This window comes from Balaenoptera acutorostrata, chromosome 2 (assembly GCF_949987535.1).
Source record: "Balaenoptera acutorostrata chromosome 2, mBalAcu1.1, whole genome shotgun sequence".
In the NCBI taxonomy this organism is placed as follows: Eukaryota; Metazoa; Chordata; class Mammalia; order Artiodactyla; family Balaenopteridae; genus Balaenoptera; species Balaenoptera acutorostrata.
In genome coordinates, this window is record NC_080065.1 from 140,918,602 (window position 1) to 140,942,203 (window position 23,602).

Here is a 23,602-nt window from a genome sequence, read left to right on the forward strand (position 1 = left end):
GAGGTGCCCATGCTCCCTTCCCCACAGACAGATAGACACACTGCTTCCCAAGGCAAAAATTGAATCCTCCTGAAAGTACCCATTGCAGTTTGATGCTAAACTCCGGATCCTACCAAATCTATTATTTACAGCAGTCCCTCAGGAACACACAGTACTTTTCAAATCTGGCAAGCCAGTTCTTTAAAATAAGTTGCTAGCGGGATATGATTTTGGAAGTAAAATATTAATACCCCCCAAACAGAAAAGAATAAAACTCAAAATAAATGAGGCTTTCTCTTTAAATCATCGTTTTCTACAATGTTACCTTGACAACTTAGCTTTGGCTCTTTAGAGAGGGGGTTTTCAGTGTAGGAGAAGAGGGGTGTCCTCTTTGTATCTTTAGAAATTTCCTCCGCGTTTTATGGAAAGAGGAAATCTCAAAGGTAGACTACACGATCCAGCAGAAATGTACACGGGACATCTTGATGGAGGGTCGTCCAGAAATAATCACAGGTGCAGAGAATTAGGACACATTCTGATTAAAGGTACCTTCTTTTCTCCTTTCTGTTTCCTGTAACCACAACACACATTGCAACAGCCTGCAAAATGTTACATTTGGGGACCAGCGCGGTTAGAGAGCGGAGAGCCACAAAAGTGCCTGAAAAAATAATTGCATTATTTTTAGTGGCAGCAGTAAGAGATGCACACATCAGGTTGAGGGGACAACTCAGAAGTACTGAACCAATCTGGAAATGCTAAAAATATTGTTCCCCCTCCAGCAATTGAACCTTTGAGCAAAGACAGAGGCACCGGCAGGCAGGAGGATCAAATGAGAATTCCCATCTCTCAGCTGTAATAGGCTCGTTATCAGGACTGGCAAGAGTTGGGCTGGGGTGAGGGGGCTAACAGGGGTCAGCTGGGGCCTGTGCGCAGAAGGAGAAAGTTGAAAAAGGGCGGTGTGGAGCCGGAGAAGGAGACTCAGCTCCAGCATCTAGCACCACAGTGCAGAGGCCGCGTGGAGAGTGAGAAATCAGTACTAGTTCTAGAAGCCGTTGCCTTTGTGGTTGTGAGTGTGAGCCCAGCAGCCCCCATAGGCGCTGGGGCAGGGGAGCGAGTCTGTGTTTGACACACGTGTTTCCCATTGAGAGCTGAAGACAGCCCAGTAGGTGGGAGTTGGCCTGACAAAGGCGTATTGAAGTACAGGCAGAGTACGGTTTCAAAGCAGTCAGAAAAAGAACGGGAATGCTGTTCAGGAAATTCTTCAGGCATGGGCAGGGACTTGGCTGCGATTCTGCAGTTGGAAAATCTGACTGGGGCAGCTTCTGAACACAGGCTGGGCCTGCTCACCCTCTGCAGGCCGGCCGAGCGGCCGCCCCCTTCCAGGCTCTCCACACACGCCTGGATCGTAGGGGATTCTCATCAGCCGCTTTGTGAAGCAGAGGAGAGGTAGGGAACGGCTCGGTTCTTGCATTTCCAGGCTTTCTCTTCACTTTCTAAGCCTGCTGTTTGTTTGCAAGTACTCTGTGTGTTTGTGTGGGGGGGGGGGGGGGTGGGGCGTGGGGAGGTTGTGTGTATGTGTATGAACAAGTTAGAACTCCATCACTTCAACATTTGGTGTGGGGTTGTACTCTTTTCTTCCCTCAGCCCCCGTCAAGAGGTGATTTTCAGCAGGGCGTTTTGGAAAGTTAGGGTTGAGCTGGCAACACGATTGTGAAAAAGAAAAGTATGTGAACTCTTGTATTGTCACCCTGCTCCAACAGTCTGTAACTTTTCTGTGGGGAAGGACACTTCGTTGGCAGGAAATATAATTTTAGATGAAACTGTGTTCTTTGCTTCATGAGAATTTGGAGAGGGGCATTTTTAGCAGAAAATGGCTCTCATTTTAGAGGAAATCAGCGTTTGAAGTTTCTATTTTGGATCACACTTTCAGAGTGTAGGAACAGATATGTGTATATGAGTTCCTGGCATCTTTTATTATTATGTGGGATTTTGACTGTCATTAAGGAGCTCAGTGATATATTTGCCTAGAAATATGCTGGATCAACATTTGTAATTCTGTTTCTAGAATAATTTTCAATTTTTTCTGAATTGCAGAAGTAACTGGCAGTTCTTCCCTCAAAAAAAAATACTTCTGTGTTTTATGGAGTGTAGACAACTAAAGAGTCACAGAAAACAGTAATTTATTCAAAATCATTGTTAAAAGACAGACATATAATAATGTGAATTTTATTTCATTGATCAATTGATTTTATTTTACACCTTACTGAAAAGAGTGATTTTTTTTTAAAAAAATCAAATTTTGGATAATTCTTTTTAATGCATATCAACTATAATGCAATACAGATTTTTACCCCTCCCCTGAAAGCTATATCTTATTCTATACTTAACATTTAGAAAATACATAGCATAATATAATTGCACTTAAGAACACGGTTCAGTTCTGAAAGAGCTGGACTCAATCTCACTACAGCTTTGTGATTACTGGCAGAACCATCAGCGACAGCAAAGGTGTTTTCTAAAGGGGGCTTGGCCAAGAGTCTGGCTGGGGAAACAGATGAATGAATGAGTTCTTGGCTACTTCTTGAATAGCAGAAGAGTGGCTAGACCTCTTAGGGTGGACATCAATAAAATAGGTGTGCATTTACTTTGGTTCTAAAATCTCTCAACAAGTAGCTGATAGTAGAGAGTTAGATTAATGGGTGAATAAAGAGTGGGGGGGGGGGTTGGACTTTTTCATATCTTTGTCTGCGTAAGACCTAGGATAAGTGCGCAGGCATTGTGTTTTGTTGGTGGCAAGTCAGCCCTCTCAGTCAGCAATTTTCTTTTCTCCACAGTTTTGCACGTGGAGGAGGGAATTAGGAAGTAAGTGACTGACAGCAGGAATTCTTATTCTGAGAGATGGCACACAAATGTTTTCTTCATGAATGTCATCTTTGGGTTGGGTTGGGATGAAGAGGGTTTGGGAACTGTTGGACGTGGGGTAAGATAGGACAGACAGTGACTACACTTGGGTTGCCTATGGAGTGAGCAAGATGCCAAGAGATTAGGAAACAACGTGAACCACAGCCAAACACACTGCCAGTGAAAAAGGAGACTGTGAGCTCTAATTTCATACTCCTCTAAATTTAGTGTGCATTGAGCCTTGAGCAGAGCAGGCGTGAAATAGCAACGTCAGGTTGCAGGGGTACGAACAGCATTGCCTGAAACTTGGAAGAAACTCTACGGTTTCCCTCTTTTAGAAGTATAGGAGGGGAAAATCAAGTTCCCTGGACATTTGAAAAGGAAAACAAAAGAGGGGTGTCGGAGGGTAGAGAAGAAGAAATCCAGGGCAGAGGTACAGGCTACAGGGAGGGAGGAGTGGCCACACCACAAACTGGGCAGCAGGGGCAGAGGGAGATCTGTGCACAGGAATGAAACATACATACTAGAATAGCAAAGCCCAGCGGGCACTGATTGGTTCACCTTGAAGTGTGTGGCTAAACCATGGCCTCAGTGAGGAGAATTGTTTTACCCTCTTCACAATAGAAGACCCCACGGTCAGTCTGCCCCACTGTGCCTTCTGGAAGCAATCAGAAAGCACATTTTGTAAGAATGGCATCGCCCAAGGGTTCAGATTTCCTAAGTGAGGAGGGAGCAGGCTCCTAAGGCCTTATTTTTAACCCATATTTGTTCCATCCAGAGATATTTCTGCTGGGAGTGATGAGTGAAGGGACCAGGTGGAGATGGGGGAGGGATGGCAGTGAGCATAGCTTGTTCTAAGCCCTACCGGCATACACTTCATCGTTAAGACAAACTTTTGAAAAGGAATATAGAATGATACATATGCTTTATTTTAAGGCATGAATTTATTTAATTTTGTTTCTTTTTTTTAATTTTTAAAAACCTCCAGGGGCACGTACCTCATTGTTGGTGAAAGTATTTAATATTAGTTTCATAAGGTGAGGACGTTCATGGAATTATGGATTTGACCATCTGGAAGGGATTAGGGCCATCCTGTAGTCTAGAATTTCTTGAGTTGGGTAATATAAAGACTCCTTTTAACAGGGTGAGGGAAAAGATCCATGCCCCCATTGTTGATTTAACTGCTTTTATTATACTGCTATTTAAATATGTACAAACCAAAAGTACCCACCTAGGTAATCACCTCTCTATTTTAATCATTCTTTAGCATCTATAAGACTAAAATAACTTTATGAATTAAATACAAAGTAAAGTAATAGTATTCAGGTTATCAACATTGTTATTTTAGGTAGAGGATGCTTTACTGGAATTTAATAAGGCCTCACCATGAACATGGGGCTGACAGTTCTCTGGAGATTATTTTGATTCTAGACACTCATACTCTTATATCCTGGATATAGACTTGATTCTTCCATGACTTTTTTTCTCTTCAAATGTACCTTCATTTGCATGCCACGAGGTCCTTTGATCTGCACCTTGAAGGAATGTTTCATTTTGTATTATATTACACTCTGCTCCTTTTTCTATTCATGACAATTAGAATCAAATCACTTATCACCAACATGATTGTACGCTGAATACAAATGCAGACACCAGAACTGCATGGTAGTAGCCATAGGTCATGAATTGGATCTGCGTTTCCTAGGACAAAATTTGGGTAAATAAAATAAGTACATCAAAAGAAAAGAGAAAGAAAAGCACAAGAACAAATTTGGCAGAGAACTCTCAGAGTCCTGAGAAAATCTGAGAATCCCTGGTGCCTTGGAGACTCTACCTTAAGAGGTACCGATTTTGGCCAGTTCTGGTTCCATGGAAGAACCTCTGCAGGAAAGAGGAAGGAATGGCTCTGGAAACACTCCATCCATTTTTCTAAATAGCACAGCCACTTTTATTTGTTTCATATATTGGGATTTTGCAAGAGATTTCATTTGAAAAGAGAGTTTTAATGCTGTATCAGTAAAGATAGCATTTGGCTGCAAGTAATAGAAACCCTGCTCATAGAGTCGGAAAATATAAAGCCTTACCTTTTGTGCGTATAGAGGTAGACTACACCTGGACAGTCCAGGACTGCTGTGGCAGCTGAGCAATGTCCCTAAAGACCACAGTTTCCTTCCTGCTCCACTGTCCATTTGTTCATCTCCACGTGTCATGTTCAAGTCAGGACAAAGGTGGCAGGACACGAAGGGGAAAAATACTTCTCCTCATGAGCCTTTGCCCCTTTAATCAGGAAGGGACACCCTCCCACATAAACTTCCCCTCACTTCTCAGAATCCACACCCAGAACTGGGTCATGTGCCTACTGGCCCCATGCAGTTTCATTACCAGGATGGGTGGAGGTCCTCTGGGTATGGAATAGGAGCCCACAGATCCAGATCAAGAGTTCTAGCACTGTTCTAAGAGTCCATTGCTTCTATTTTAAAGAAGTGAACACTGAGACTAGAAAAGATGTGTCACCTGCCTAGAGAACACAGGCGTTCAGGGACAGTGGCAGTGCTTCTTGTTCCTTGGCTCTGAGTCTGGAGTGGACTACTTGTTATGTGTGTTGGCTTAATAATGAGAGCTGAGTGATACTCTGGAAGCCATGCTAGAGAAAGTAACATAATAAAGTCTTAGTATTAGAAGGTCCCTCAGAAATCACCTGGTTCCATGGTGTCTCAAAAACCTCCTGAATCAGAATTTCTGAGATTAGAGTTGGGGAATCCCTCTATTTTTAAAAACTCCCCAAGTTATTCTGTTGAAGCCACTGGTCCACAGAACTGAGTTGGTTTAATACTGTTGGAGCTACATCATTATTTACTACAACAGTGCCATTTATAGCATCACTGACAGATGTCAGCCAGATGTGTCAGTAATTCGTTCAGTGATGGAGAACCTCACTGTGCTGCGAGACAGCTTGGGGCATTGTTTCTCATCTCCAGCCTCCTCAGATTGGGCCAAATTTGCATCTCTGTACTTTGTAACCCATGGCCATTGTCATATTCTCTTAAGGCACATTTGAGGGTGATAGGAGGACCTGGTACAGAAGTGAGACGAAGAGAGAGGGAGTAAGGGTAACGGTGGTCGGAAGTCTTGAGATAGGCTCTTGAGTCCACTAAGAGCTGGATCTCAGTTTTTCCATCTGTAAAATAGGATGAGATGCCTGTAAAGTGTTTTCTCTTTCTCATTTTCTATGGTTTTTGTTATTCTCAAGCTCTCCCGTTTCTTTATGAATGTCTTGAACTGTTTCATCTCTCCCTTATCTTTTCCTGCACTTTTCTTTTTACCCTTCTCTGAACACATTCCAAGTAACCTCCTCCTGACAAAAACACTGTTCCCTGAATTCAATTCCACTCATCTGACAAGGGCATGTTCCGTGAACAGGACACGCTACATCTGTGAACCAAAGGGGCAGAGGGTGATTGTAAGTGAGAAGCAGCCCAGTAAGAAAGAAGAGTGGAAGGTGGGATGATCTTGTAGCAGAAGGAGAGTGATTACATTGTGCAGTGAGCCCAGGCTGCGAGGCATACAGACCTGAACTGTGACCTTGGACGCGTTACATCCTCTTGGTGAGCCACAATTGTATCATCTTTAAAATGAACGTGGTAGCATCTACCTCGTAGTAGTATGTTGTGTGCTTAGACTGCCCTTAGCACGGTGCCTTGCACACAGTCAGGACTTAAGTATGTCAGCTGTATATGCTTAACATTATCTCAGCATGAGGCAAACTGGCAAAGAATGAAATAGGCAGATCAAATGATAAAATGAAACATTGAGACAGTCAGCAGAGGAGGGTTTTATGCTGAGTGATCCAGGTTACTTTTTCTTTGTTGCCTTAGTTTCTCTGAAGATTCCACTGTCCTTTTTCTTTCACCTTTGCTGCCACACAGAAAAGTGGTCATCTTTCTTATGGTTTCAAATTCCTTTTGTGAAGTGTGAACTGCCTTCTGTAAAGGAAACGATGTAAGCTGTGGCCTATTGAACAGGTCTGCAGGACTGGGGGAGGGACGTGTCACCACGGTTCACTAAGCGTATAAATCCTGTGAGACTGATTTGCTCAAAATCTTTGCTGGTGGTTGTCCTAATGGAGCTCCGGGTGCATAGGTGGATACAGAAGTGATGGCTTTATTCTTCTTTTTATCCAGTAATGCAGTGGCACCGATTACAGTGAGCACAGTTTCCTGATAAAAACCATTTTGCTGGGGATTCGAAATTTCCTCCTTGTTCAGACCACGGTCCTTTGCCAGGGTGACAGGATCGGACTCTCTAGTGATTTCCCTGACTTCTAAATAATATATTTCGGAATTCCTGGAAACCCTGCCGTTATTTCCCAGGGTCAAAATATTTAAGCACTGAAACTGCTCTCATAAAGCTCAGAGTAAATAGATAAGTAAATAAATAAACATCAGAGAGAGCTCCTTTCTCCAAGCAAGTCATTCCACACCACCCTGTTGTCTCCACTCCAACTGGGTTTGTGGTCCTGGGCCAGTGTAGTCAATGAAAGAAGGTGCTTCAAGCCTAGAGATGCCTGTCCTTTGCTACCTTTTCTTACCTGTAGTTGTCTTCTCTCCTCTCTAGTGTTCTCTACTCTTTCTAGCTCTTTCCTTCTGTGTTTTTATTCCATTCCCTCTTCCTGTTGCCAGTTTCTTTTTTCTCTTATATTTGTTCAAGATGTTTACCAAAGTCATCGGCTTCCCTCAGTGGGCAGGAGGGTTGGCAGTAGACCAGAGTCTGGACAGCAGAACTTTTACCATGCGATGATAGACATTACCTCCTCGGCTGGCTGTGACCTTCGGAGGTTTGTGGCCTCCCTTCTGTTGCTGATGAAGCTAATCCTGGTGTTTCCCAGGCCGAGGATGCAAACACCAGGTCACAAACTGGCAATCCAGGGCTGGCCTGTGGACACATTTTGACGCATGAAGTGTTTTTTTAAAAATCGACTTAGTTACAAAGCATTTACATGTACTGAGATATTATGTAAAAATTTAGATATCTAGATTATCTAGAAAAAACTTCAGAAGGGTATCCCTGGTCTGATTTCTCATAGTGTAGCAGTTGGGGGGATTTGGGCAGCGCCTGTTGCTTTAAGAGGGCACATGTCCGCTTCACTCAGTGACCCCCACTTGCCTGATTTGACATCAGTAAGCTCTCAATAGGGTTTCTCATCTGAACCACAGAATATAGAAAATGATTCGAGTGACCATTTTTTCAATTCTTTCAAGGGTGGTACGTATAGTACCATTCTAGATGCATAAGAGAGAAGTTAGGACATCATGACTTAATTCTCTCAGAGGACACTGTTGAGATGGGCTAAGTGTCCACTAGGAAGAAATGCAGTAGAACAGCATGGTGGCCAAGAGCATGAGTCTCAGAGTTAGATGTTCCTTGGAATCAGTACCTCATAGAATTGTACTTAGGATTAAAATTTTCAAATGTGATAGAAATCAGAACAGTCACTGCCTTTGGGGATGGGGATTGATGAGGAAGGGGCATGAGGGAACTTTCTAGGGTGATGGAACGGTTCCCTATCTTGACTGAATATTTTTTACACAGATGTACAGATTTGTAAAACTCGAGCTGTGTAGTGAGTATCTGTGTATTTCAGTAGGACTAACTTATACCTCAGTAAACATATATACATATGTTCATGTGTACATACAGACATATGTGAAGGCATGCAAAGTGCATAATAACTTTCAGCTGTTATTGTTTTCCTGCTTCTTTCTGGACACTTTAATTTTTTTTTTTTTAAAGAAATAACATGACTAAAAATGAGATGAAGAGATTTTCCTTTCAGACCACAGATTTCCCTGCAAGCATTTGAGAGCACAGGTAATAGCTAAAGATCCTTGCCAAACACAGTTGTCAAAGGAGAATCTGCTGGATCAATGCTAATTTTGTGGAACTATTGAATCACTGTAGAAGGAAGTGCCTAATTTGTTGTAACTGTTTTTCATGATGCTGTAAAAATTTTTGGGTTTCAGAGACATATCAAAGATGGTTTATTACCTGGGAAAAAATGCCTGTACTTAGAGTAACATGTACCCTGGCTGAAATATAGTAGTCCCTCAATAAATATATGAAGAATTGTCTTAAAATTACTATCCATGTTGAGAAATTCTAGCTGAAACTGTTACCAAAACATGTTCCTAATTAGTAATCACACTATTCGAAGTATATACGCGTCTCTGGAAACATTTAACACAAGAATTGGAACAGAGTTTTCACCCAGGCACTCTGGGTTCAAATTCTTGCTATGTCTTTAACAAGCTGAATGACTTCGGGTAGGTTGCTTAACCTTTCTGTTTCTCAGTTGCCTCAACTGTAAAATCAGGATAGTACTAGCACCTGCCTCATAATTACATGTCTGTGACAATTAAATAAGTTCAGTATAGTGTTTAGAGCAGGGTCTGGCACATGGTAACCATTACGCAAGTATTTATCAACAGTTTTGTATTCTTTGTGTTAGGAAACGTGGTTTTGTTGTGATTTGCCTTTGGGTCTTGTTCAAAAAGCATGTGTATGGTGGTTGATGAAAGTGGTGTCAAACAGGAGTCTCAGTTGAAAAGACTGAAGCCTGGAATTCGTGGGAAACATGCTGTTTTTCAGTTTTAGCGGACTTTGGTCTTGTGACTAACTTACTCTGTGACCCTGATGAAGTCACTTCACCTCCCTGAACCTAGTTTTCTCATCTGTTAAATCATGACTTGATACTGTCCATGTCCTCTTCAAGCTTTGTGTCTCATTCTCTGATCTTAAGTGTTTGAGTCGTGTTCATTATTATTTTATTACACAGCTTGGTCCCCAAGTCACAGACGTACTGTAGAGGCCCGACTACGATTGTCATCATCTGGTTCTGGGCAGAATCATCCATGGGGATGTAAGAAGCCCTGGATTTGTACAACACAGGGTAGCTGGAAACAATCTGTCGCTCCTATTAAGAAAGCTGGTTATAGACGAGGCCACAGTGGGTAGATGCAGTGCCCTTTGCATGTGAAAGTGACACTATTAAATTTGCTCTCAGTGTTTGAAATTATTTTTCCTGTTCAGGGTGTTCAGTTTACATTCTTTCGTGGTTTTCAACTTACAGTGTCAAGGACCACGTTTAGAATGATGTCTGAGTGTTATGCAAACCCAGATCTCCCTGACTCTCCAGGTTCCTTCCAGTCTTTGCTCAGATATTATTGTACTTTCTCCATGAGGTCAACCTTTCTCATGCTTTTAAAGGTGGAACCTGCCCAGCTCTTCACCCCCTATCACTGCTGATCTGCCTTTTCCTGTCTTTTCTGTTTTGCTCTTTTACCCGTAGCCCCCATTGTCTTATGACAGAAGTTTCAAACACAGTTTTCATGTTGATTATCTGTCTCTCCCATCGCTGTCTCCTGCCACTGCCATGAGATTAGGTACCGGTGGCTTTGCTCTTTGATGTGTCCAAATGCCTGGAATAGTGCCATGAGAGGACCTGAAGAAAACAGATTTGTCAGGTGGTGGCAGTGTATATGCCCTTTTTAAATGCATCTCACACTAAATATACCTAAATGGTCATTCTATAAATTTATTTATTTATTTATTTTGGCTGTGTTGGGTCTTCGTTTCTGTGCGAGGGCTTTCTCCAGTTGCAGCAAGCAGGGGTCACTCTTCATCGCGGTGCGCAGGCCCCTCACTGTCGCGGCCTCACCCGTTGTGGAGCACAGGCTCCAGACGCACAGGCTCAGTAGTTGTGGCTCACGGGCTTAGTTGCTCCGCGGCATGTGGGATCTTCCCAGAACAGGGCTCGAACCCGTGTCCCCTGCATTGGCAGGCAGATTCTTAACCACTGCGCCACCAGGGAAGCCCCTAAATGGTCAAAGTACTTTGCATCTTTTTTTTTAAACATCTTTATTGGAATATAATTGCTTTACAATGTTGTGTTAATTTCTGCTGTATAACAAAGTAAATCAGCTATACATATACATATATCCCCATATCTCTTCCCTCTTGCGTCTCCCTCCCACCTTCCCTATTCCACCCCTCTAGGTGGTCACAAAGCACCGAGCTGATCTCCCTGTGCTATGCGGCTGCTTCCCACTAGCTATCTATTTTACATTTGGCAGTGTATATATGTCCATGCCACTCTCTCACTTCGTCCCAGCTTACCCTTTCGCCTTCCTGTGTCCTCAAGTCCATTCTCTATGTCTGGTCTGTGTTTTTATTCCTGTTCTGTCCCTAGGTTCTTCAGAACCTTTTTTTTTTTTTTTTTTTTTTTAGATTCCATATATATGTGTTAGCATACAGTATTTGTTTTTCTCTTTCTGACTTACTTCACTCTGTATGACAGTCTCTAGGTCCATCCACCTCAATGCAAATAACTCAATTTCGTTTCTTTTTATGGCTGAGTAATATTCCATTGTATATATGTACCACATCTTCTTTATCCATTCATCTGTTGATGGACACTTAGGTTGCTTTCATGTCCTGGCTATTGTAAACAGTGCTGCAATGAACATTGTGGTAAATACCTTGCATCTTATTCAACGAAAGCTAAGTCTTTGCCTCATTCTGTGTCTACTGGAAGGAAAATTGGGCCTGAATTTGAGTCCAGACCCTAACCAACTTACTAGTTAGGAGCCCTTGAGAACATCCCTTCATTCCTTAGTACCTCGGTATCTTAATTTATGAAATAGTTTTAATAAGATTGATCCCCCAGAGTGCTGTCAGGAATGTATGAGCTAATGTATCTGAAAATGCCTAGAACAAATATGTATGTGTGTTTCACAAAGATATTTCTGTCTGAAATGACTTCAGCTGACACCTCACACATCTAAATCTCTAGGACAGTGAGAATTAATGTTTGTAATTATATTGAAATATCTTCTAATTCATCAGAGATAAATATTTTGAATTTAAATAGAAAGCATATTGAACTTTGGAGGAGAACTTTGATAATAATATCTATAAAACACACACACACACAGACACACACTCATGCATACCTTAACCTAGCAATTCAGTGTCTCAGGGCTTCTCTGAGTGCTCTGTTTGGACATATGTGAAACTTGTATGCCACATTCCTGTGGCTTTAAATAATACTCATATGCAGAAGACTTACACATTTCATTTCTAAGCCCAGTCTTCCCCCTGAATTCCAGATTCATTTCTGTGTGCCTTTGTGACACCACCCCCATGGATTCTTCTGTGCATTTCAAAATCAGTGTGACTTAACAGAGCTCTCTCTCTCCCCTCCTCACACTCCATTTGCCTCCTGCCTCATGAGCCACTATCCTCCCAGTGTTCCCCATCCTGATAAATAGCACCGTCATTCGCCCAGCTGCTCATGCCAGAACACTGGCATTCTCCGTGACTCCTGTCCTGCACACACCCTAGGTCTAGGGAATCAGCGAATCCTGTTAGCTCTACTTTCCAAATAGATTCCAAACACAGCAACTGGCCACCTTCTCACTCAACCTCTACCCAAATCTGGGCTACTGTCACCTCTCTTTGGGTGACTTCAGGAGTCACAGGCCCCTGGTTTCTCTACTGGCATTCTTGTCCCCTGCAGTCTATTCCTTACAGAGCAGTGAGAGTGATTCCAAAGTGAAAATCTGATCACTCCTGCACCTTGGTTCTCTGATAGTTACTGTCACAATCAGTGTCATACCTGTGGTTTTACTGTGGCGTATAAGACCCAATGTGCATTCCTTCTGCCTGCACTTCCAAGCTTATTTTCAAACACTCTCCCCCTTGTGTGCTCTGATCTAGCCACACTGTTCTTTGAACATGCCAAGTGAGCCCCTACCTCAGGGCCTTTGCACTTGCTGGTGCTGTTTCCTCTGACTGGAGTGCTACTCCCAGATGTCCTCATGCTTTACCGTCTTGCTCGTTCATGTTTTTTTCTCAAATATCTCCACCACAGAGAGGCTTTCCTTGACCGTCCTACAGATGGGAGCCTCCCTGGTCATTGCCTGTCCCCTTCTCTGGCTTTACTTTTTTATTCGTAAGACTTATCCCAAGAATAAGTATGACAAACTGGATGTTTGTTTATCTGTTTATCATTTCCTCCACTAAAATGTAAGGTCCAAGAGGCAGGGAATCTGTCTTTTACCACTGAATGACTAGTGCCAGCACACGGTAATACCCAGTAAGTATTCATTTGTTTAAATGAACATTGGTATCAGAAAATTAGTGGAAACAACCTGTGTTCACCATTAAAGAGTTGATTAAGTTAAATATCATGTACACATACAATTTTAAACTAACTTTAAAAAAAAACAGATTTCTGTATTTTTTCTGGGACTATCACTGAGCTATGTAAATGGACCAAGTTAGATTAAGAACAATAAAGAGTGAAAATATGCCCTTCTTTCTGTGAAAAAGAAAAATTTAAATGTGTGTATGTATGCTTTGAATGTATATATTGGATAAAAGCTATATGTGTATTGAACATTTCTTTAGGGATAAGAAGAAGGCTGGTAATAGTTGCCTCTATGGAGAAAGGCTGAAAGTGTAAATGAAAAAGGTTTTCTTAACTGTATCTTCTTCAGCTCTTTTAAATACATGCACTTGTCTAATTTTTTGCAGTAAAAACTCTTCAACACTTACATATTCCAGTTCTTAAAAAACTACAAGATGGAATACCTAACTTTTAAATTAGTCCAAATATTTGTTTAAGTAGAACATGCCATTCGTGGACCATTTCATACAAATAGGCGTTTACTTTTCTGGATGAATTTTACAAGGAAAAAATGTTGATTGTTATATCAGAGCTAAAAGTGAGGAGTTTATTACCGTTGTCAAAATTGTGCCAAACATTAGCAATCCAAGACTGAAGCCTTGTATGGATGGCTGAATGAAAACAACCCTTGAAAGCAGGTCATTTTAAATCCGAGACCTCAAAATTAACCTGGTAATGGAAAACTATTTACGTGCCAAGATAATCCAAAATGACTCAGATTTACAACAAACTCTAGAAACTGTAATGAACCTGGGAGAGAACTTATTCCTGCTATTTATATACACTGGTTACAGTTGTAAACAGTGATGTCATTCATGTTTACTTTTAAATGTTCTGGAAGTTGTAAGATGCCGCAGCAGCGTTAACAAACCCTAGCTCACTTGGTTTCTATCACTTGTCTTATTTCTCAGTAAGTGAATGTATTTATTAGTCTAGCCATGTTAATTCTGTACTCTTAGCACAACCTATAAGGCAGAGTGTAGTTAGTCCACAGCTTCTCTCTGCAAAGCCCTCCTTTACCCTTTCCGCTGAGCTCATTCAGTGCCCACCCTGCTGGCCATCCTGCTTAAACTTGAGGATTCTCTTAAGGCCGAAGTGCTTGCTCTGTCCTCTGCTGGAAAACTTGTTCTACCTCTAGGTCTCACCTTAATTGTCATTTGGTCAGAATGGCCTTCCATGACCAGTGTGGGTCACCCTCTACTCTCTGTCATGGAACCTTCTTTGTTTCCTTCCTCCCACCTAACTTTAGTTCTAATGGTTTCGTCCGTTTACTTGTTTACTGTCCATTTCTCTCATTAATATACAAGCTTGATGAAAACAGAAATATCTTACTCTTCCTTTTGAAGACCTAGATATATCCAGGACCTGCTGTGGTACCTGGCCCATAGTAGATGGTCAAAGTTTTTTTTTCTGTTTAAAAAAGAGCTTGCGATTGGGGTTTCCTCCACAGCCAAGTCTGTGCTTTGCCACGTTTCTTTGCCCCACGGTATGTAACTGTACAGAGGATTGCACTCATTATCACTCCCATAAGTCCCCTTATGGAACAAGACATTATGAAGCCTAGTGGGTAGAAGAGTCTAGCAAGCCTTAATAAAATGCCTGCCAATGCCTCCTTGTCCTCAACCCTATTAGTAGAGTGGATCATGGCCCATAAAATTTTATAGGCTCCAGAGAAAAATCATCAGGAAACTTGATAGCATTGATGTGTCTTTAGAAGGTTTACTGATTGTTTTTTAATCATCCCTCAAAACATAATGCATTCTTGCACAGCAGACTAATAATGCAGATACTGTAACTGTTTCTAGATATCTCTTTTATTTGGGGAGGAAATAAAGAAAACATCTGTTCTTCTCCTGAAGAAGAATCCAGCTGAAACAAAAACACAACGCAGACAGAAAGTGATGGTTTCTAACAGTATTATTCTAGAATAGGTGTTCAGCCTCATGAAATGTGCCAGCTGTGTATGTTTCTGCCCAAGACCTTCCATCATCCTAATATCAACTGATAAAATGTAGGAAGGAGGGCACTATAAGATTTTCCAGTAACTATTTGGTACCTAACCAGATTTAGGAAGGGGAGTGAACATGGGTATGACCACTTGAGTATGATGAGGCTGGTTTCTGTGTTAAGATGTCAAAGGCGTGTCAAAGTAGTGGGATTTAACATTTTGAAGGTCAGTGTGGGAGAGCCTTAAGCTGGGCATTTAATGTGACTTCCTAAATTAGAGGGGCAACAGCTACAGGGTCCAGGTACCACTTAGGCTGGGCTTGGCTCAAGGATCTTTGTAAACACTTTATAGCGAGCATGGGCTTTGTACAAATCGTATGGCTTCTGTGACTGATGTTGGACATTTGTGAGGCCGTTGGAGAAACTTCAGGTAGCAGAGCCACTGAGGTCTTGGTGGTGTGAGCAGAGACAGAAGTGAAACCAGGCCACACAGCCTAGGAGGAAGTTCTTCACAAGTCCAAGTCATAAAAATGGATCCTCTCCTTGAGATTGTCATATTAAATTAGTGGCAAGGCCTTGATTCTGTAATGCTGCATGATCCCAAGTATGAACATTTGGATGCGTGAGACCATGAGGTTACAGCTCAAAACCATGCTTTTAAAATGCCCATCCAGCATGACCTTCTTTGGAAATCCCATGTGTGTTATACTTGGCAACTATTTAATTAGCCATGGTTATGGGTGGTTATTATATTATGACATTGCCTTGATGATTGGTGGTTCCTCCGTATTAATGGCAAAGCAACAGAAAGTTTCACTACATTCATTCTCTGGGAAATATAATCCTATTGCATTTTGTGTGCAAAAAAACCATATTATCTTTAAGTCAACTGGATTTGTTTATGAACAGGTGAACACTGAAAATAGCCTCATGAAGGAGGAGAGTAATGCTTTGTAGTTAAGCCTACTTAACATCAATATATCATAGTTGCATGTGCCTTAGGAAACGGAGGCAAGGTGTGTAAGTTTTCATTCCTTTGCTTCTGATCTTATAGCTGTTTACTTATTACTGGAGGATATGCTTTGCAATTTAGCATTGGCTTGATTTGTATTCATTCACTGAACAAATACATGCAATTGTGTGTGTATGTGTATATATATATATATAATTATACATACACATGCGTAATTACATATACTTACATAGATGCATACACACACACACACATCCGTTGTTTAGGTGCTAGTAGAGTCCAAAGAAGTTTTAAATACTTGGAAGAGTTTGGGATATATTCAGAGAGGTGGAATATATCACTGTAAAATATGTTGTATGACACTGTAAGAAGTTCCCAGTGACTGATGGAAAATACTGTTGTCTTGTGATTCTCAAGAAGAGGGTGTATTTGCTTAGAAAGATTCTGTTTTCAAATTTACCTGCCTGGTGCACCGCCACAGATAAAAGTAAGCGTCTTAGGGAGTATATTATACTGATCAAGGTTCACTTTTGCTAAATTATTCCATTTTTGAGAATGTTTTGATGCATGATTGGTATAGAGGGAGGGAAAAAATAAGAGCGTTAATCACATCAAACGACAGATATTTATTCTGCACCTATTGTGGTCTAGGCATTGCTATACTCTTATAAATCAGATTATCACTCCCTTGTTTCAGATTCTGCCGTGGGTTTTCAATGACTTTTCAATAATATCTGAACTTCTTACTACAATCTCCAAGGCCCAGCATCATCTGACTCAAGTCAACTTTTCAGCCTCATCTCACTCCCATCTCTGCTTCACTCATTACAGCCAGTCACACAGGCCTTGTCTGCATTGGGGCACCTGCCTTTGCTTTCCTTCTTCTGCCTGAGATAGTTTTGGTTTTTGCCCCTACCTTCACCTTCCTGTCTTTTTCTCGTCCTTCAAGTCTCAGCATAAATGTTACATCCTTATAAAGTTCTCTCTAGATGAGTGTATATAAAATACTTTTCATCCTGTGATGCTCTCTTTAACATTACCAGATATATTTCAGTGTAGATACTTCACATGTTTCATTTTGTCTCTAAGCATTTACTGTACATAGTCCCCCACCACCCAGCCTGTGAGCTTCATAAAGGCAAGTTAGCTCTTCTTCCCTGTGGTATCTTGAGACCCTTCCCGCAGTATATGGAATTTGATTGACAATCAATAATTATTCGATGAGAGAGTAGACGGATGAAAGACATTTAGATAGGTCCACTTTGAGATGGAAACTGGAGTAAAAGTGGTAAGTTGAGTTTAATTCTCATAGAAGTACAAAATGAAAGTATGACACTGGACATTGTCTCTGAGATGGGAGAAAGAGAACGTTAACTCATAATGTGAACTTGGGAGAAAGAGGCAGAGAGGAGAGTTTGGAAAGATAGACAGTAATCTAAGATAGAAGGAAGAAGCCAGAAGTGTCATGAATATCAAAGAAGGACAAAATTTCCAGGGGAGGAGGGCAAGTTGGCAATGAGCAAAGCTTCAGAAGGTCCAAGGAAAATGGGTGTTAAGAAGAGTACATTGAATTTTGATCAGGGACATCACTAGTGATTTTTGAATGGGCCGTTTCAGTAGATAGATGAGAGTTTGAGGTCTCTAGCATTTGCATTTGCCAAGGACCTGGAAACCCTGGGCATCAATAAGAGTAAAGTTAGGCAGCATGTGGAGAGGATTATAAAGGTAAGCTGAGATTCTGTTTAATGCCAAAGAGATTTAAAAACCAAGCACCAAAGGCTGCAAAGAGCATAATATTCAATATACTGCTGAAAGAGGATAATGGAAATGAAAGCTCCAGGGTAGGAATGCAGTGAAAACGTGAGGGATGGTAAAGCATCCATTTAGGGTACGGGAGGAAGATGGGTAATCCTGTGAGAAATAACACAAGTAGAGGCAAAGATGGACCAAGGATGCTTTTTTTGTGTTGGATGTAAATTCACATTCTTAAAACGTGGTCCTTGGGCCTTTTATATCCAGAATCAATTTTGGTGCTTGTTAAAAATACAGATTTCTCGGATGCACCCCAGACTTACTGAATTCTTCCTTGGCGTGAAGCCTAGGAATCTGCATTTATTGCACTTATTGTTTGCCAGGGTGGTTCTGACACATTCAAAAGTCTGAAAATCCCTCCCAGTGGAACATAGATAAGTGTACCTCTCATTGAGCTCAGCTAGGCAGTGACGTCTTATGATGATATTCCACTGAGGTTTTGATGTACACTTGGGGTTCTTTATGGGAGAGACCAGAGGACTCTCCAGGTTTGGTGAAGCCCGAAGCTTGAACAAGTTGTGGGGCTGATTTAAGGAAAAAACTAAAAAAATTAGAAATACAAACTCAAGTTAAAAAAACATGACTGTGTACTTAGAATGAGGAAATTAAATTATTAATTTTTAAAAGCTGACCTATCATAAAATCCAGAAAAAATAATATTAACAATTAACTATCTGACATACTTTTCCTACAGTTTTTGGTGGCATATCCTTTGATTGCCTCTTCATATGACCGCTCTTTGGTGCTACCACTTTCTCTGTAGACAATAGAAAGATAATTGTCTCCTATGCCGATTTCAGTAAAACTTTTTTTTAAATTATTGATAGTTGTGAAGCATAAAGCATGCAATTTTATGTACAGAATTCAGACACACGGTGCACACAACCTGAAAACACAAGAATTCTGATTAATTCTCTTTTCCATGATCTCCATAGGAAAAGAAAAACTGTGGGGAACATTTATTTTCTGTGCTGCATTGAGTATATTCTTGACAGGAGAGAATTTCTGTTTTGACTGGGTGTCAATGAGAATTGAATTCTACACTTGAAATTTTATGTAACTGATGATTAGAAAAAAAATTTCCACCTAGCTTCTGGCTCCTCTAGTACCCACATATTTCTGGTGCTGGCCATCATAGGACATGTTTACATGGCAATGTGTCCTTTGGTCATGTACCTTCATGACAGCATGCTTGGTGAGTTGGCGCCAAGGATGGAAGGAGAATTCCTGGAAGACATTCTTATACGAGGGGAGCTAGCATAATGTACCTCTACAGGGAAATGTCTGCAAACCATGTAAATACATACCACTGCACCCAAACTATGTGAACCCCCAATTCAACTTACTCTTATTCGGACCTTCAAAATGTGTGTAAATCCTCCAAAACCACGCAGCATAAGGGGAAGGTGAAAAGGTCTTTTTCATCTTACTTTAGTTGAGTTTTACAAAAATGTATGATGCTGTTAATACACTACTAGGGCCCCTTCCGGGGCCATGGAAGGGACTTGGATGAGGGAGGACCTGAAACTTCAACTTTATTCCCTATACAGCAGATTTCTCCCAGGAAGGACCAAAAAGAAACACAGATTGGAGTCTGTCTTTCCTCTTAAGTTTTTATTATTTCAACATGTTTCTGTTTTTGACTAGAAAAATTAATGTACTCAGCTTATCTAAATTTTCTTTTTCCAAGAAGGATTATTTATAACAGATGTATCTGTTACCATACTGTTTGGCTGGCAACACTTTGTATTATTTTTTCTTTTTTTTTAAAAAATAATTTTATTGGAGTATAGTTGACTTACAATGTTGTGTTAATTTCAGGTGTACAGCAAAGTGAATTAGTTGTACATATACATATATCCACTCTTTCTTAGATTCTTTTCCCATATAGGTTATTACAGACTATTGAGTAATAGACTACTTTGCTTTACAGTAGTTCCTTATTAGTTATCTATTTTATATACAGTAGTGTGTATATATCAATCCCAATCTCCCAATTTATTCCTTTCCGCCCCCCTGCCCCCGGTAACCATACGTTTGTTTTCTACATCTGTGACTCTATTTCTGTTTTGTAAATAAGTTCATTTGCACCATTTTTCTTTTTTAGATTCCACATGTAAGTGATGTCAACACTTTGTATTATAATCATTTGTACAAAATGGTCTCCTTCCTCCCTTCCTCCCTCCCTCCTTCCCTCCCTCCCTCCTTCTGTCTTTCCTTCCTTCCTTGAATTGCAGACTGGAATGTTTTGTTTTATGTGACTCCTTAAAGTAGGCAGGAAGTATGGTGCAGGTTCAAGAGCCCTCATGACATACAGAATCAGCCACTACACCATGTATCAGAGGATCTGGGTTCTGATCCCCGCTCAGCTTCTAATTCACTGTGCGGCTTGAAAGGTCACTACTTCCCCTTACTGTCTTTGAGCTCCTTAGCTGGTCAGTTAACATGGGGGGAAAAGTCAGTGGTTTCTTAGAGTCTGAAGGTTCTGTAGAAGTGCTTCACGGGTGGCCAAGCCCTCACTCTTGCTTTAAGCAAAGGAGCTCTGCTGGTCTGCTTTATACTCTAGAATTTATTTCAAGATTTTTGCCTTGAAATGGTTGTATTATGGAAAAAAAAAAAAAGGTATAACTGATTCATTTTGCTGTCCAACAGAAACTAACACAACATTGTAAATCAACTATACTTCAATAAAAGTCAATTAAAAAAAAAGAAGCAGCAGCAGCAGCCAGGGAAGTATCTGGCTTAATAACAACAACAGCAAAAAAGGCATTTTAAGATAAGCTGTCCCAAATGCCTGGAATGACCTGGGGAGCTTTCCAATTCCATTGTAGAGCTCAGAATTTGATTCTGTATCTGTTAAAAGTTTGTTTTGGGTTCTGCTGCACTGTCAGGGTTGAGACATTATTCTAGATCAGTGGTATGCAACCTTGTCTACGCTTTAGGATTATCTGGGACTCTTTTTAAAAAATTCCTTGTGATTATTATTTAGTTAACCTGAGTGTAGATGGTTTAAAAGCTCCACAGGTTCCTTTGATGTACATCAGGATCGCAAAATCGGAGTGGAGATAATCATTGCATTTGTCAAGTTCAAATAATCTGTGTATGAAAAAAGAATCACACGTATGATGTCCATATCCACAGCCTGATAAATATTTATTGACCATGTCATTTCCATTTTATTGCTAAATTATGTAATGCCCCCATTGGTTGGGATAAATGTCACAGAAAAGGCACCTGGTGTGCTGGCAATATCGCTAGCTTCTGTACACTTATTTGTCAAGAATTTCTCACTGGTCTTCACACCTGCAAGGGTCAAAGACTGCAATTCTTGTCCTTGCCCTGCCACAAACCCTGGAGCCGTGCACAAGTGTGTCAACTTCTCTAGTCTTAAATCAGCTGACTCATAGAATTAATTGATGAGAATCAAAGGACCTTGCAAATAGGATTCTAAGATTTTGTGATTATTTCCTTAATTTACAGAATATGATTTAATGGAAAAGAAAGGCCTAATTTCCTTCAGACTTGTAAGACATTTATTTTCCCTTACTGATCTTGGTGTGTGAAAAGGTCAGTGAGAGATGACATTGCTGTGTTCCCGTGTTACAACACAGCCCTGATCTGCAGAATTGTAAGGGGCTGAGTAATACAACTGAGATCCCTTCATAGTGTGAAGCTCACCGCTTGGTTGGGAAGCCAGGGCTTTGGGAGACTGAAGTGGAAATTTGCAAGGATACAAACAAGAAGTTCCCCCTGGTGTTTAGCTTGGACTTTTGTACACACCCAGATGGCAGCAGATTTCACAGGGGAAGGGAAATCATTCATTCATTCATCATTTATGCATTCATTTTTTTCACGTATTCATTCCACTCACGTATGTTTGAACATATACTCATATTAGGGCCTGATTTTGGTACTAGGAGAGTGTTCAGAATGACGTAGATGTATGTAGATCTTCACTGAGCATTTGAGTTGACCTTAAGTAAGAATTTACTTGGTTTTTCAAATGGAATTCTACTGATGCCTAAAGGCCATGAGTTCTCTGGGGGATTTTTAGATTTTATGTGCGCATTTTAGCGATTACCTAAAAACCGTACAGTAAGTATATTCTGAACCATCTGGAAGGTGACCTCATAACCAAGGATATGATTTTAGGGCCGACATTTTGTTTGTCACCATGGTCACTTCGGCACCATGTATCACTAATGTAAGTGCTATTGACTAAGAAGAAAATAAGCAGAGACAGGCCTTATTGCTAGAGAATGCAGTCTGCCTACGTGAGGGCCAAATGAGGTAAAAATCCCAAAATAAAGCTCGTGCAGTCATTTGGAGAAAAGCAGTAGAGGCCGTGTTGTCACATGGCTCATAGCAGAGTAGGGATGCTCTGCTCAGAAGATGCTGTGCTAAAGCCCTTGGTACCACGTTACGCTGTTCAGTTTTGCAAGTCATCATTCTTCTCAGTACTCAGTTATTTCCCATTTTGAATGATACGCGTCGGCAGCTTTGTTTGTATTTAATTTTAAAACTTGTTTTGGTTGGAGAATTTTTTTTTTTTTTTTTTTTTTTTGGATTTTCTTATTTTTATTTATTTATTTATTTATTTATTTTTGGCTGTGTTGGGTCTTCGGTTCGTGCGAGGGCTTTCTCCAGTTGCGGCAAGCGGGGGCCACTCTTCATCGCGGTGCGGGGACCGCTCTTCATCGCGGTGCGCGGGCCTTTCTCTATCGCGGCCCCTCCCGTCGCGGGGCACAGGCTCCAGACGCGCAGGCTCAGCAATTGTGGCTCACGGGCCCAGCCGCTCCGCGGCATGTGGGATCTTCCCAGACCAGGGCTCGAACCCGTGTCCCCTGCATTAGCAGGCAGACTCTCAACCACTGCGCCACCAGGGAAGCCCCTGGTTGGAGAATTTTATAGAAGTGATAAGTTTACTTAGATTTGTGTTGGTACCTAATTAGCAGTGCTAGTATAAAGATAATTTGTGTCAACAGCGGGGGTTTGGGAAAGCTTCCTTACTTTAAAGGGGATTCGAATATTACTTAATATTGGCAGATATTTTTTTCTAATTTATCTCACTCTGCTATTATCACTGTTTGACTAGTTTGTTCTCCCCATTAGCCTGCAAGCTCCTGGAAGGCATGTTCACGCCTTACTTGACTTTGAGCCTCTTTTATGTTTATTAAATAAATGTGTTGATAATAATTAGAATTGTCTAACTCATAAGGACTACTTGAAAGGGTAGTGAGATCTCTGTCAAGGGAAGCATTTAAGCACAGGCTATCACCTTTTGAAGATCCCTGAGTCAAATGAGGCTTAATCTATGTGCCCATCAGCACCCCTTTGAACTCTGGAATGGAGGGAAGATCAAATTTGTTACTTTTGCCACTAACTTTTTGGCAGTACAGAATGATTGCGTTTGAGATAATTTTACCTTCCCCCTCCCCCAAATCAGTTGCCTAATTAGTAGTATTATACCACCATGAAGAAGTGCTGGGGTTAATTTATTTTCTCAGGTGAATTCTAAATTTTACCCTGAGGACTTTGAGTGTCTCCCCACAAAGATGTTGGAATTCTAATAATCATTTGGAAATTGGCTTCCTACAGGTCCCTCTCCAACTGTGATATGTATGTGGCTGTCTCAGTACATATCATGAGAGATGTCTGCATGAAACGGGAGAGCTCATGCAAGCATGCAGAGGAGCCACTTTTGTCCAGGGGAAACAGATTTTTTTAGAGTTGTCAGGAGGGTG

The 23,602-nt window shown here is 41.0% G+C and overlaps 1 protein-coding gene across 1 annotated transcript in view; it reads left to right on the plus strand.

Moving 5' to 3' along the window:
• Positions 1-1,114: 1,114 nt before the first annotated feature.
• SGCD (sarcoglycan delta) overlaps positions 1,115-23,602 on the plus strand; it is a 413,743-nt gene continuing 391,255 nt past the window's right edge. Inside the window, exon 1 of the mRNA XM_028165988.2 lies at positions 1,115-1,425. The gene's annotated coding sequence lies outside the window, so the exon portion shown is untranslated. The remainder of the gene's footprint in view (positions 1,426-23,602) is intronic.